The 8,533-nt window shown below is 41.1% G+C and overlaps 1 gene segment (V, D, J or C); it reads left to right on the top strand.

Annotated features, from left to right (window-relative positions):
• Positions 1-878: 878 nt before the first annotated feature.
• On the top strand, positions 879-2,850 carry LOC311005933 (immunoglobulin lambda constant 1-like). The segment is given in 3 exons: positions 879-918; positions 1,726-1,809; positions 2,496-2,850.
• The last annotated feature ends 5,683 nt before the right edge of the window (positions 2,851-8,533 follow it).

Genomic DNA, 8,533 nt, shown 5'->3' with positions numbered 1-8,533 from the left:
GAAGCCTTTACACTGGTTTAAACTGGTTAAATATCATGTTTTATAGTTTATTCTCAATTCTATCTTGACATCTAACAAACTTACGAATTATGTGTTGTATTGGTTACTGTAGCATTATTGTTTAATTTATCCACAGCCATATGAAGTTAACCATAAGATGAAGAAAAACTCCTCAAAACTGAAAACATGAAGCTTATTTCCTATCTTTTACAATTTCTAACTTTACTGCAAGTGAACCAAAGTCAAACTGAAAATGTAGGAGATCACATGAAATATACTTGACCTTGTGGATGTTTGAATCACATTTCATGATAAATAATCTCAAAGTTAGTGACATTTCACAAAAAACTCCAGTTCTTCTGTTCTTCTTCAGGAATTCGTTAATAGGTCGTAAATGAACCATCAGTTTGTAATGCAGGAGGTGAAACAGTGTAATTAGAAATAAAACATTTGATGTACCTAAAAAAAACATCATGTCATGTAAACAGTCTGGCTAAACTTAAAGAAAAAACTTAAATATTCAGTATAATGTGTTTAGTGTTTGGTGAGGTGAGTGTCAGCTGTGTGTTCACTGGTCTGTGTCAGAGTCTCTCCAGTCTGAGGGAGGTTTTTGTACGACCACAAATCACCGTGTGAACACCGCGGCACCACTTATTAGATGTGCACTCTTACAGTAATAAACTGCTGCATCTTCAGCCTGAACTCCACTGATGGTCAAACTGAAGTCAGAGCTGCTTCCACTGCCACTGAATCGAGACGGTGTTGTTGAATGACGTTGGTTTGCAAGTTTTATTAGGAGCTTTGGAGCCTGTCCAGTTTTATGTTGATACCAGGACATAGAAACATCACCAATAACAGCTTGGTTGGTTTTACAGGTGATGGAGACGGTGGATCCTGGAGTATTTGTCACTAGTGGAGGTTGTTGAGTCACCGTCACCTGAGCACTGCAACCTGCAGACAAAAACAAACCATTCATTAATCAGCAGGAAGAAATGAGAGAAAAGGTAAAACATCGTGTTTGAAACGTTGCTGAGAGACTGAACCTGTAAAACAGCAGCAGGCCAGAGTCCAGATGAGGATGGTGATGAGAGTCATGGTGGTTTCTGCTGAGTCCACTGACAGATCTGAGTCCTGCAGTGTTGAACTCACAGGACTATAAACCTTCTCAGATCTCTGGAGGATCAGCTGACGATGCAAAGCCTCCTCTCTATGGAAATGATTTCTCTGCTCTCAACAGACTGAAGGAGACGTGGGACACAACATCAGGAGAAATGCTGCTTGGATTTACACTAAATATCATCACAGTGGAAGAGGAGAAAATAGATTTTACAGGATTGGATTTTGAACATCTGGATTAAAATGGTTTCACTTTTTTGATGCAGTGTTTTTTGACTGGATTTGTCCACAGGGAAAAAAAAAATATATATATATACAATTTGTTATTTATTGTATTTATTAATTCATAATAACCTCTTTCTTATACTATTATATTTATATGTTTATTTTCAGGATTTACAATTTATAAAAAAAAATATTTGTCAATGACGAACTTATGACTGAAGAAGATCAACTGTTTCTTGCTAAATTTACAAAAAAAACATATAAAAGTGATACAAATTCATCAAGATTTTGTTTTGAATAGATTTGTAAATTAAATAAATTATCAACTTTGGTGTTTTATCCGTAAATACAGTGAATAGTCAGTGGGTAGATGCTTGTTCACAGAGCAGGAGGTTTTTGTACGGCCGCTTCATGACTTTGTATCACTGTGGTGGACTTTTGGTGGAGGAACCAAACTCGTCATTGACGGTAAGTACCAGAGATTTTTACACTGTACAACATAAAAAATGGAGTAATATTTTATCTAATGAGACTTTGATTGACTTAAATTATTGATTTTTTTTGATAATTTTGTTATTAATCAAAAAAAATCTGATCTTACCGTCTGATGATTTATTGTCTGCTTCAAAATCTTGGACTGTAAAATGTTTAGTCTTCAAAAAGGAAAAAAAAGATCAACAATTTCATTATGCCGTCATTTATAATTTTTGAAAACTAACAGAGTTGAACTAAACCCTGATGTGGATTCATGTTGAACACAAACATGATTGTATCAGTGAGAGCAGCTCAGCTTCGTGTTCACGCTTCATTTGTTTTACATGTAGAGAAAAGGAAGTGAAAGAGACAGATGATAAAAGTTTCAACTGTTTTCACACCAGTGAAGATCAAACATATATAAACATATCAATAATCAATAATCAATACCAATCAACCTTTTAGATGCATTTACACTTGAATCGTGTGTCTGATGCTGAGTGATTCATGAGAGCAACAGTAGAACAAGTTTGTCTGTTTCATCTGATCAAATAGAAGAAGTGACCAGTGTGTCATGTTTCTGTATCACCAAGCCTTCATTCTCCTTCCTTTGTCTTTTCTCTCCCTCCCTTCCTCCCTCCCTCCCTCCCTCCCTCCCTCTCCCCCTTTCTCTCCTCCAGTGGGGGTGACGCGGCCCACCCTGACCGTCCTCCCCCCCTCCAGAGAGGAGCTGCAGCAGGGCAGTGCCACACTGGCGTGTGTGGCCAGCGGAGGCTTCCCCTCAGCCTGGACGCTGGGCTGGAAGGTGGGGGGCAGCAGCAGCTCCTCGGGGGTGTCACGCAGCCTGGAGGTCCCGGGGAGTGACGGCCGCTACAGCTGGACCAGCACCCTGAGCCTGTCTGCAGACCAGTGGAGGAAGGCGGGCTCAGTGAGCTGTGAGGCCACTCTGAGTGGACAGAGCCCTGTCACTCAAACCCTGGAGCCTGACCGCTGCTCAGAGTAGAGCTGCAGCAACACTTCCTGTCTGGAAACCATGCTGCTGCTGCTGCTGCTGCTGCTGCTGCTGCTGCTGCTCTGACACACATCTGGATCAAGCTACACATCTCCTCTCTGCACACATTTCTGCAGCTCTCACAGCTCCACTCAGTGTGTTAGTCTGCATGTTGCTTTCTGATGCTGATCCTCTGCATATTCTGCTTCATGTTCATCACTCTCTGATTCATCTCAATCTGGAAATACTGCATTTAATCTTTTAAATAAAACAGTGTGGTATAATAAATCAGTGTCTCTGTGTTTCATTATAAATCTTTAGGAAAAACACTCTTTGGATCATTCCACTATCATACATATGGTATATATTACTAGCCTAATAAAGGAGCTTAACCCTTAGATATGCAGTAAACTGAACATTTTCACATCAGTTTGAACTGTTGCAATTTCTCATTATCGTCTGCAGATGTTGCCTCAGATGCTGTTTAACATCACTCCTTTAGGATTTTATCTAATTTAAAATAAGACCATAAAGAGATGAATTAATGCAAGAAAAAGCCTGAACCTATGGAAAGGTATCATTGGGTGTGTTTCAGTTGTATTTAGGGTTCATTGTGGTTCTGCTTGATGACTCTTGTGTTGTGTTCACTGGACCAGTTCTCAGTCTGTTCACCAGCCCTCTGCAGCTGCAGCAGCTGTTTCACTTCAGTCAAACTGAAGGAGGTTTTTGTACGGCTCTAAATCACCGTGTGAACACGCTGGCACCACCTATTTCATGGTAAGACTGACAATAATAAACTGCTGCATCTTCAACCTGAACTCCACTGATGGTCAAACTGAAGTCAGAGCGGCTTCCACTGCCACTGAATCGAGACGGTGTTGTTGATTCACGTTGGTTTACATATTTTATTAGGAGCTTTGGAGCCTGTCCAGATTTCTGTTGATACCAGTACATATAGTGATCACCACTATAAATACCTCTGTAAACAGCCGGGTTGGTTTTACAGGTGATGGAGACGGTGGATCCTGGAGTATTTGTCACTAGTGGAGGTTGAGTCACCGTCACCTGAGCACTGCAACCTGCAGACAAAAACAAACCATTCATTAATCAGCAGGAAGAAATGAGAGAAAAGGTAAAACATCGTGTTTGAAACGTTGCTGAGAGACTGAACCTGTAAAACAGCAGCAGGCCAGAGTCCAGATGAGGATGGTGATGAGAGTCATGGTGGTTTCTGCTGAGTCCACTGACAGATCTGAGTCCTGCAGTGTTGAACTCACAGGACTATAAACCTTCTCAGATCTCTGGAGGATCAGCTGACGATGCAAAGCCTCCTCTCTATGGAAATGATTTCTCTGCTCTCAACAGACTGAAGGAGACGTGGGACACAACATCAGGAGAAATGCTGCTTGGATTTACACTAAATATCATCACAGCGGAAGAGAAGGAAATAGATTTTACAGGATTGGATTTTGAACATCTGGATTAAAATGGTGCTACTTTTTTTGATGCAGTGTTTTTTGACTGGATTTCTCCATTTATTGTATTTATTATTTTACAATGATTTCTTTATGAAATTCTCATATCTGACTTTTTTGAGGATTTCTACTTTCTACATCTTTACAGTTTATCAAAAATAATTTCCAAATCATGAACTTACTCAGTGTGAGTTATGCAAAATACCTGTGAGGACACCTGTCTTTATGAAACTGAGAGAAGCAGAGGAGGTGGAGCAGGTTTGATCCCCACGTGGACTGATTCAACACATGTAGTGTCTCAACTGGAAATTCATCTTCCTCCTCAGCCTCCGTCTCCTGTGGCGTCCCTCAAGGTCCTATACTTGGCCCACTTCTCTTCTCCATCTACCTGCTTCCACGAGGCCAAATTATTCAAAATCACAACATTTCCTTTCACTGTTACGCTGACGATACACAAATCTATCTCTCTGTGGAGCCCAATATCTCCAACAAACTAGCCGACCTCAACAACTGCCTGACAGATATCAAGTCCTGAATGGCCACAAACTTTCTCCAGCTCAACAAAAACAAAACCAAAGTCATACTATTTGGTCCACAGCACCCAACCCAAAGCATTTCTCCCCATCTTGGACCATTAGCCCCCTCTATCAAACCATTCATTCATTATCAACTCTAATTTCTTTTTCTATTATGTTTATTTTCCTTTTGTTGCAGTTTTGTACGTTCTCTATTGTGGTGAAGCATTTAGGATCAGTTTATGCATTGTGTTGAAACCGCGATATATAAATAAAGCTGAGTTGAGTTGAGTTGAGTTGAGTTGAGTTGATTTAAGTTGAGTTGAGTTGAGTTGAGTTGAGTTGAGTAGAAACTTCAGACTCTCTTTGCCGTTTCTATTGTTGTCTCACGTGTTTTTTATTCAGAACAGGAAAACACTTACAAACGCCGTCAGTAGGGGGCAGTATAACATCTCAACACTGTGTCAAATTACTTTTTTCTACAACACTCCCACTTAATTTTACACTAGCATTTAAGCACTTAAGCAATTTCCATAACTAAGATCAGTGCTCACAAATAATGTCAAAATAATAAATCCTTTCAAACTTATATAAGTTTTTCTTTCTTATTACTTTTGTCTCTTATTCTCTGTTACCTTGTGTACTGTTTTCACAACATATAACATATTGAACAATGACAGTACAGTAAGCATATTACACAGATTTAAACAGGGTTAAGCCCGATCTCTTTTCTAAGGTACTCAAACCTTTGTCTTGTAAGTGGCTTGGTCAAGATATCTGCCTTCATGTCAACTGTTGGACAATACTGTACTTGTATTTGCCCATTCTGCACACATTCACGAATGTAATGGTAGCGAATGTCAATGTGTTTAGTTCTTGAATGATTGACTGGATTCTTTGCGATTGCGATGGCTCCTTGATTGTCCTCCAGGATCAGTGTAGGCGAATCATTCATTCCAAGTTCAGTCAGTAATCGCTTCAGCCAGGTACCTTCTTGAGCTCCTTGGCTGAGTGCAATATACTCGGCTTCTGCTGTTGACAGTGCAACTGTTGCTTGTTTCTTGCTGAACCAACTTACTGCTCCTCCACTCAGGAAAAACATATTTCCAGTTGTTGAGCGACGGTCATCCTGATCACCGGCCCAATCAGCATCTGAGAAACCAATCAAAGTTCCTGACTCTGACTGCTCATACTTGAGGGCAAGATTCACCGTTCCCTTCAAGTATCGAAGAATTCTTTTCACAGCCGTCAGATGTGCAGTGTTTGGATTTGCATTGAACTTTGACACAACACTCACTGCTTGTGCTATGTCTGGTCGTGTGGCCATTGCTGCATACAACAAACTACCTACCATGGACTGATAAGTACTTGGGTTCACAGGTTTACTGACACCATCATCTTTTCTTAACTTTACATTTGCATCTGCAGGGGTTGCAATGGGATTAGCATTGTTCATTCCATACTTCTGGAGAATGGTTTCAATGTAATGCTTCTGATGCAAAAAGACACACTTCTTTGCTCTGTCTTGAACAACAGATATGCCCAGGATATAAGACAGTTCCCCCATGTCCTTCATCTTGTAGCGTCTTTTGAGAGCTTGTTTCAGCTCATCCATGCTTTCTGTTGATTCTGTAATCAAAATCAGATCATCAACATACACAGCTAGAATCTCTAGCTCCTGTCGAGCTCTCACAAACACACATGGGTCTGATGTGCTCTGTTGAAAGTCAATGTCTTTCATGAACTCTGTGAAAGCCTTGCTCCAACAGCGAGGAGACTGTTTCAGTCCATATATTGACTTCTTCAGTTTGCACACAAGATGTTCCTGTCCTGGTTTGATGTATCCCTCTGGTTGCTCCATGTAGATTTCTTCCTCTAGATGTCCATTTAGGAATGCAGTTACTACGTCCATCTGGTGTACATGTAGATTGTTCTGGACAGCAAAAGACAGTAATGTACGAATCGAGCTGAATCGTACCACAGGTGAAAATGTTTCATCATAGTCAGCACCATACATCTGTGAGTAGCCTTTAGCAACGAGTCTACACTTGTGTCTCTCCACTCGTCCGTCACTGTGATGCTTGACTTCGAACACCCACCTCGATCCTATTGCTTTGCGATCCTTTGGTAAATCCACTAAGTCCCACGTTTCATTTTCTAGCAGTGACTCATATTCCAGGTCAGCCGCTTCCTGCCATTCCTTTGCATTGGGACTCATCAATGCCTCTTTCAGTGTGCTTGGCTCTGTAACACAACACACATTAGCAATATGATCAACAGTTACTTTGTCAGCAAACTCATCATATCCATATCTCTTTGGAGGCTTCCTGATTCTGCTGCTTTCTCTAGCAGATTCACTCACAGTGGTCTCGTCAGATGGTGTTTCCCGTTCATCAGTATTGATGGATATTTCCTTCTCTGAACTGAATACTTCCACTTCTTGTTTCCAACCGAAGTCAGATTCATTGAAGACGACGTCTCCACGAATGAGAATCCTCCTTTTTTCTTCATCTAAGAGACGGTAGCCTTTTGCATTGTTTGCATATCCCATGAAGCGAAGTTTCACAGCTTTCTTGTCCAGTTTTCTTCTTTCTGTGTCTGGAACATGTGCATAAGCAACACAACCAAATACTCTCATGTGACTCATGTCCGGCTTTTTGCCACTCCATCTCTGGTATGGCGTCATTTTCTTCAGAACAGATGTGGGCAACCTGTTCTGTATATATGCTGCAGTTGCTACAGCCTCTGCCCAGTACATTTTTGGCAACTTAGCATGAGACAGCATACTTCTGGCTGCTTCAGTCAGTGTTCTGTTTTTTCTTTCAGCAACACCATTTTGCTGAGGTGTATGAGGTACAGTCATCTCATGGTGGATACCTTGAGCTTTCAAGTATTCTTGAAATTCACTGGATGTGTATTCTCCACCATTGTCTGTTCTCAGCCTTGTGACTTTCTGTCCACACTCATTTGAGAATGTTTTTTCAAACTCCTTGAATTTGCTAAGAACCTCACTTTTTTGTTTCAGGAAGTAGACTTTGCAACATCTGGAATAGTCATCAATAAAAGTCACAAAGTACTTTGCTCCACCTATTGACTCAGTCTGCATGGGACCACAGACATCACTATGAATCAACTGCAACTTACGTTTGGAGCGAATCTCTCCCACTGGCTTGTGTGGTTTTCTAGACAGCTTGCCCTCCACACAGGCTTCACAGAAGGTAGCTTCTTTCTCTGCAGTAAAATCCACTCCATTTACCAGATTTTTTAGTTCCTTTAATTTGCTGGTGTGACCCAGGCGCTGATGCCACAGGCTGGCTGTCACTGATGCACTTGATGCACCATGACACACAGGCAAACTTCCCTCGACGTCCAGCTGATATAGTCCATCAGATCTTTGTGTTCCCATCCCATGGAGAGTTCCATCTTTCCCACGTATGTAGCAGCGAGACTTCTTGAACTGCACTGTATTTCCTTTTCTTGTAGCAGCTCCCACTGAGAAAAGATTTCCGGATAACTTGGGAACATACAGCACATCATACATTGTGACATTTTTTACATCACTGACTTTGAATGTCATTCTGAGTTTGATGTTACCAAGTCCGAGTGCATCCACCACTCTACCATCACCAAGTTTTACAGACTGTGGTTCTGAAAACTGTTGGTAGTCTTGAAGACATTCTTTATAGCAAGTCATGTGCTTTGATGCTCCAGAGTCAATCAACCACTGAGCCTGTTGT

The sequence above is a fragment of the Trachurus trachurus genome (genome assembly GCF_905171665.1).
Source record: "Trachurus trachurus genome assembly, chromosome: 22".
In the NCBI taxonomy this organism is placed as follows: Eukaryota; Metazoa; Chordata; class Actinopteri; order Carangiformes; family Carangidae; genus Trachurus; species Trachurus trachurus.
The sequence above is the reverse complement of the archived record's forward strand: the minus strand, read 5'-3'. Positions and strand labels throughout refer to the sequence as shown.